The sequence below is a fragment of the Capra hircus genome, chromosome 3 (genome assembly GCF_001704415.2).
Source record: "Capra hircus breed San Clemente chromosome 3, ASM170441v1, whole genome shotgun sequence".
Classification (NCBI taxonomy): Eukaryota; Metazoa; Chordata; class Mammalia; order Artiodactyla; family Bovidae; genus Capra; species Capra hircus.
In genome coordinates, this window is record NC_030810.1 from 16125237 (window position 1) to 16133056 (window position 7820).

The window sequence follows — 7820 nt, forward strand, 5'->3', positions numbered from 1 at the left end:
GTTTTACCCCAGGGTCAGTGTTTTTTCTGTCCCCTCACCCTTCACGTATGCGACTTCCCCCAGCCTCTGTTCCCTCATTCAGATCACATGCTCAACACATCACCCATTGAACTGGAAATGAGGAGATCACAGAAGTTTTCTCCTGGGTCCACTCCTCCTCCACTGGCCCCATGGCCCAAGGAGCTGCCTCTCAAGCATTACAGGGAAAGACAGAGACAAAGATAGTCTCCAGTGTGCAGACAAGCTCTGAGACTCCCCCAGAGTGCTCTCTGAGACTGGGAGGTGAGGGCATCTCTGGTCCAGGGAGGCAGCTCCCAGGCTGGGAAGAGGGGGACACAGAGGTGCAGGCTTGGGCTCAGCTTCCAGCGGGGTGGCTGCAGACAAGCCCCTTCTCTTGTCTGAGCATCAGCTTTGTCCTCTGTAAAGTGAAGTGCTTCTTGGGTGGCCTGGTAAACTGTGAAGCCAGCCCCAGCCAGAAAGACCTCTTCAGAGAGCCTTCTGGACCCACTGAGGGAAGTGGGGTGGTCAACCTACAGAGGGGACGCTGGAGCTTTCCAACCTGGGAAGCCCTTCCCTGATGCTACTCCATCATCCAGCGAAGAGCCAAACCATTACTCTCCATCTCCCCATCATTCATTAAAACCATCCTGGGATCACTTAACGCCTGGCACTTTTTTTTTTTTTAATTGAGGTATAATTGCTTTACAATGTTATGCCAGTTTCTGCTGTACAATGCAGTGAATCAGCTATATGTATGCATATATCCCCTCTTCCTTGAATCTCCCTCTGCCTGCTCCCTCCATCCCAGCATCCCCCCTCCGTCACCGCAGAGCACTGAGCTGAGCTCCCTGTGGTATATAGCAGCTTCCCATGAGCCCCCTGTTATACACGTCACTTTAAGATTTAATTACATCTGCTGTTTATCCACATAAACATTTACCCATGTTTGGTCCCTGGGTGCCAGACATGGCTTGACCTTTTACGTGTCTTATCACATTTAGTCACCACAGCAGGAGGGCTCTCTTCTTGTTCCCATTTTGCAGGTAAGGAGCCTGAGGCTGAGAGAGGCAAAGTGGCTTATGCGAGGCCATACAACCATCTGAATCTAGCGCCACCTGCATTTTTAAGCAGGATCCTGGCCTCGGTGGTGCTGTAGGAAATCTTCATGGGATGCAGCTGGTTTCACTGTTGCCCTCCTTCAAATGGAGGTATCTTGTACAAGGTCACCCATCTAACAAGGAAGGAGCTGGAATTTGAGCCCAGGTCAGTCTGAGCCCTGGGCCTGAGGCCTCAGTCTCAATTCTAGATTTTCCTGTCAAGGCCAGAGAGTCCCTGAAAGCAAGTTCTGGGGATGGACCTCAGGGCTGAAGTCTGGGGACAGCAGGAAAATTGCCCTCACCCCTCAGCCTGGCTCCTGGGCCGTAGGGAGCGGAACCTTGGGAGCCTAGGGGAGGGGAATAGTCTGTTTACGCAGTGAGCATTGTGCCGGGTGGTGAGGTGAGCAGTGACTCAGGGTGGGAGGCCCTGAGAGGGTGGGCAGGCAGCGGGAGCAGCTCCGGCCAGGCCAGACCATTGCTAGAGTTCCCTGGAGGAGGAGGTTTGGGGAAGGCAAGGCTGAGTCACAGCAGCGAGAGCCGACAGGGAGCAGGGATGGCCCAATGACCTCATGCTTCCATCTGAGCCTGGCCAGGAGCGTTGCGCCCAGGTGGGTCTGGTAGGTCCATCCTGGCAGGATGGGTACCCTTTCTCTTTGGCCACCCATAGCCAGGGGGTGTCTGTGAAACCAGAGGGCTGCCCTGCAGGTTTCCTGAGGCTTGGTGTTGCTGGAACCCCGAACCCCTACCATCCTGGGGAAGCAGCTGTTATAGGGCACAGACCAGGGTACGGGAGACTGAGCCTCACACAACACTGTGCTGTGTGACCAGGCCAGAGCCAATTCCAGCTCTCGGAGCTTTGACTTCCTCCTCTGTCTTACATTCATGTGAAGATCTCATAAGCTGGTGACTGTTGTCCAAGCCTTGGCACAGAGCTGGTGTCCTAGGGTGTAGGGAAAGAGTGTTAGTAGCTCATTCATGTCTAACTCTTGCGATTCCATGGATTGTAGCTCACCAGGCTCCTCTGTCCATGGAATTTTCCAGGCAAGAATACTGGAGTGGGTAGCCATTTCCTTCTCCAGGGGATCTTGAACCCAGGTCTCCTGCATTGCAGGCCGATTCTTTACCCTCTGAGCCACCAGGGAGGGAAAGAGAGAGGCAGCCGTCGCCAGCCAGGAGGCCACAGGAGAATGGAGGATTGCAGTAGGTGGGCCCTGAAGACCGTGGCAGGGTCACATGCCTATGTCCTGGCTATTGACTGTGCTGCCTTAGGTGAGGGCCTTTTGATCTCTGGGCCTCATTTTTCTCATGCATCAGATAAAAATAGTAACTCCAGACTCTAGGGAGGATACTGGGAGTCCCACCACCTTAGGTCAGTATCAGGGAGGGAGAGAACAGGAGCCATCCCTCTGGGGCCCAAAGCAGTGGGAGAGTCCCCCCACTAAGCACCTGGAAGACACACTGGGAGCCTTTTGAGGTCACTACCTGCCCCCCACTCCGGAACTCCCCAAGGCTGGTCCAGAGAGGGTGAGTGTTGCCAACGTCACACAGAAGCCAGTTGAATGGATCCACCATTCAAGGGGAGGGGGCCTTTATCTCCCCAGATAAGAGGCCCTGAATGGGCCTGGAAGGCCTTGTGGTCTCAGATTTGGGTGACGCCTGGGGGTAGGAGGAGAGGGCCAGAGCTGGGCTGGCTCAGGCTGACCATAAAGCACCCACTTCTCCCAGTGCCTCAGCCTGAGTCAGCCTGGGGCTGCGGCTGCTTCTGAGTTCATCGCCTGCCTGCCCGCCTGCTGCCCAGCCTTGGAGCTCCCCCCCAGGCACAAGGCAGGTCCGTAATAATGACTCGGTGATAATGACAGCTGTGTGGGGAGCTGTGCCCACGCGCCAAGCATTCTCTCTGCCTTCATTCATTTGATCTTCCAAACAGGCCTGGGAAGTGGGCAAGGAAAGACCTGGGAATGAAGAAGTTCAGAGAAGCTATAGAAGTTGCCCAAGGCCACACAGCCAGGAACAGAAGAGATGGGTCTTCAGGCCCCAACGCCGTGCCTTTTGCCATCGTGCAGTAGACAGGCTGAGCCTGCTCTGCAAGACCTGGGCTGGGTCTGTGGGTCTCTATCCCAGCTGGGATTTGGGGGGAGGGCCCTTGAAGGCATTTTCTTGGAATAGGGACCCAGGAGTGTCTGTGGGATAAGGGCCAGTGTGTGTTCTGTGTCAGTCTTTGTGTTGGCCAAAAGGGGAGGACAGACAAAGAGCTACAGGACCCCAGAGGAGTGAGTGCCTGCCTCTGCCTGAAAGGTCAGGATGGCTTTCCAGCAGGAGACATCCAAAAGAGGCTATGAAGGTGAAGAAGGCATTCCGGGCAAGAGGTATGGCGTGGGGAAAGGCTGGGAGGCCTGAAAGAGCATGGCATGTACTAGGAGCTGGACTGAAGAGTGTGAAAGACCCGGGGATGAAAGGAGCTTGGAGGCCAGTGTACAGGCCTTGCACACCCAGCCGGAGCTGACCTCTTCCTGAGTTTAAAGTGGAGTCACTTCCTGGCTTCCCAGGTGGTGCAGTGGTAGAGAATCCTCCTGTTGATGCAGGAGATTCAGGAGCCATGGGTTTGATTTCTGGAATGGGAAGATACCCTGGAGCAGGAAATGGCATCCCACTTCAGTATTCTTACCTGGGAAGTTCTATGGACAGAGGAGCCTGATTGGCTATATATAGTCCATAGGGTTGCAGAGTCGGACACAACTGAGCAACTGAGCACGCAGAGCGGAGTCCTGCGCATCTCTGCCGTGGCGGCCCAGACCCGCTGGGACCCAGACCAGGCCTGGCTCTGGTGGTGGTGGTGGTGGGGGTGCTGAATTCCTTCTAGGGCCTTCTCTGGACCATCAGACAAGCCTCAGATGGCAGACACCACAACCTGGGGAAGAGCTGCCCAGTTTATTTTGGTACCTGAGAACAAAGCCACCTGGTGGCCACCTCATCCCTACAAACTCAGGGCAAGCCTCTGACCCTGACACAGGACAGATCCAAAGAACTCCACCTTCTCTGAAATCAGGCTGTCAGGGGAGAGAGGCCAGGCTGGCAGAGGGAACATGGCAGGGCCCCTCCTGCTCCCTTACTTTCCCAAGGAGTACAGGCAACTCCGTGCTCCCCAGAACCCTGGGGAGGCCCAGACGAATATGGCTTGGCCTGGCTGGTGACCCCAGGCATAGCTCGTCTCCTCTCGGTACTTTGGTATTGTCCTAGATGACCAAAGGTGGTTTGAAGGCTTGTTGAACCAAACCTACCTTTTCTTCCACAGATCACACTTGAACTTTCAGTGTAATTTCCCTGACAATCCCTTGAGGGTGTCCTTCACAGTCACCCCACCTTACAGGTGAGGGATTAGAGGTTTAGTGAGGTGATGTGAGGGACCTGGGCTCAACCACCAAGGGTCAGGGCACAGTGAGAACACCTGCTGGGCACCAGACATTTCAATTGGCACTTTAGCATATAGAGGATACATGCAGATTCTGGAACCTTACAATTCGTATTTAAATCCCAGCTCTGCAGCTGGCTAGCACTTGTGCCTGGGTGAGTGCTCAGTCGTGTCCGACTCTTTGCAAACCCGTGGACTGTAGCCCACCAGGCTCTCTGTCCATGGATTCTCCAGGCAAGAATACTGGAGTGGGTTGCCATGCCCTTCTCCAGAGGATCCTCCCCACCCAGAAACTGAACTCATGTCTCCTGCCTCTTCTGCACTGTGGGCAGATTCTTTACCACTGAGCCACCAGGGAAGCCCACTAGCTCCTGACCTCAAGCAAATCAGTGTCTGTGCCTTAGTTTCCCTACCTGTGAAATGATGATGATAACAGTATTTCCTCATAGGGTTGGTGTCAGGATACGGGGAAAGAACTCATATCAAATGTTTAAAATGGTAACTGGCACACACCCATTTTGCAGATGGGGAAACTGAGGCTCAGAGACAAGCAGTGCCTGCATTTATGCCTTATCCCCAGCCTGCCACCTGTGCCTGATCATGCGCCCACCCCCATGGGGTGGCCCTGGCTATCGCGGGGACTGACGTGTCCCCCAGTGCCTCTTGCTTTCCTGCCTGTTTCGGGAAATCCTGGGACTGGGGGCCCCTGGAGAGCACGGAGCAGGTGAGTGAGCAGAGGACCCCAGGCGGCTGTGTCTGGTCCGCCCCCCGCCTCCCGACCAATTTTGGGCAAAGCAGCGGCTGTGGCTGCGGCTGTACGTGCAGGCGATGAGTCAGCTCGCAGGAATGCGCAGGACGCTTTGTTCTCTGCTCTGCCGGCTCTGCGAAGGAACGTGCTGGGGCCCGGGTGTGGTGGGCCTGACATCACCGATGGGCAGCGCCGCCACGTGCCGCTGGGGACTCAGGGCTGAGCTGCCCTGCTGGGGACCCCAGGAGACCTCAGGAAGGCCAGCCCCCTTCCCAAGTCTCAGCGGCTCTGACTCTAAAAGGCCCTGGCAGCTGGAGCTCCCTGTGTGGGTCACAGGACAGCAACCCCTGGGGGCAGGGCCGGTGGATGGGACGAGAGGTCGCTTAGCCACAGCGAGACCCCCAGGGTCCCCTGGGGACACTACGTGGGGTCCAGGGCCTGTTCTCTACATGAAGCTGGTATGGGAGAAGTCCTGCCTCCTTGTGTGCCTCCCCCAAGTCACTCCCCCTCTCTGGACCCAGGTCTGTCCAGCTGACAAGTGGGGTGACGCTGGCTTCTTGTTTTTTTTCCTTCTCTGAGTCCTGTGCTGGACGATGCGGTCTCAAGTCCAGGTGTGCCTTGGGAAGGAGTGCAGAGGCCTAGAGAAGTCTTTGGAAACTTCGGCGGGAGGTGGGGGGGGTGGGTGGGGGTGGGGTGGGGGGGGGGTGGGGTGGGGGGGGTGGCACCTGAGAGGCTTTTTGTGCCAGGTAATGCTTTGACCTAAGTTCGATGCTATTGGATGATGAGAACAGCCTTGAGTGGAAGGCACTGCTGTTTGAAGAACCAGAGGCACAGAGAAGCGCAGTCATCTGCCCCGGGGGCAGTGTGCCTGGGTCCCTATTCTTCCTGAGAGTTAGAGGGCAGGCTCGGCTCCCCAGGGCAGCCCTGGTGAGTGTGGCATGACGCCTTGAGGCTACGCATCTGGTTGTCCCCAGAAGCAGCAGTGGTGACAAGTCAGAACCCTTCTGCCCTGTGTGGCCTTGGGCATGTCACTTGCCTCCTGGTCCGCCCATGACGGCACTGTCATTTTCCCATTTTTCCCTCAGCAAGTAAATGGCCAAGTCTGTAAACAGAACCTGCAGGGGGCAGGCAGCATGGCCAGTGGAGTATAGGGAAGGTCCCCACATGGAGTTTTTTCAAGCACTGACTCCCTTTTTCCTTCCCTCATCCATGAGGTCCTGAGCACCAGGGCCTAGCCTGTTCCTCTCCAGCAGTTCCACCCAGCAAATAACTAGAGCTGGAGGGTAAGGGACCTGGTTGGCTCGGGGCCCTTTCACAGGAGGCCGCCGCTTGTCACCCTGGCCTCGGAGACTCAGGAACTGGAGGCCGGTCTCCGCTGGGGCCCTTGCCAGTCCCTCCCCCTGCTCAGTCTCATCTGGAACCCTTTGGTCTCTGCTCCTCTTAGGCCATGTTTTCTATATGCAGGTGGAGAATTACCTCTCTCCACCCCAGGGCTGAACTTGCAAAGGCCATGTCCCACCTTCATGCCTGCCATTTCTTGGAACCCTGACATGTTCCCCAGCTTCAGCTGGTCCCCAGGGATGGCTGCTGCCAGAAGAGGCCAAAAGCCCAGATGGCTCTCAGCCTCCCCCTGCCATCTCTATATAGCCGTGACCTGGGAGAGCCCTCTCTGCCACCTGGGCTGGAGATCCCTGCATGTGGGACAGTGGCTTTCATGTGCCAGCAGTGCTTCAGCCTCATTTGCAAACCTCTCCTCCAGGGTGTGAGATGTGCCCCTTGACAGAGGCCGCATGGCCCAGTGGTTACATACTGGTGTCTGGAGTCAGCCAGCTAGGGGATCTGGGTAGGTGACGCCGCCTCTGCCCCTCAGATTCCCCATCTGTACATGGGAGCAGGGGCCCTTTTGTAAGCACTCAGGGAGTTGCTAGATGCAAGCGCCTTACCTAACATACACTGGCTGCTGAGTCAGTATGAGTCCTGCCTGAAGAGTTCTGGTGACTTCCACATTGTCTCCGTCATCTCTGACTGGAGCCAATGATGACAGTAGAGGCTGTCATACAGAGTGAAGTCAGAGAAACAAATATTGTATATTAACATATATGTGTGGAATCTGAAAATAATGGTGTAGGTGATCTCATCTATAACACAGAAATAGAGACACAGATGTAGAGAACAAGCGTAGGGACACCAAAAGGGGGAAAGAGTGGGGGATGATTTGGGAGATTGGGACAGACATATATACACTATCGATACTATGTATAAAATAGATACCTAATGTAGACGACATCAAGAGAAACACTGGGCTGGAGGAAGCACAAGCTGGAATCAAGATTGCTGGGAGAAATATCAATAACCTCAGATATGCAGGTGACACCACCCTTATGGCAGAAAGTGAGGAAGAACTAAAGAGCCTCTTGATGAAAGTGAAAGAGGAGAGTGGGAAAAGTTGGCTTAAGGCTCAACATTCAGAAAACTAAGATCATGGCATCAGGTCCCATCACTTCATGGCAAATAGATGGGGAAACAGTGAGAGACTTTACTTTTTCGGGCTCCAAAATCACTGCAG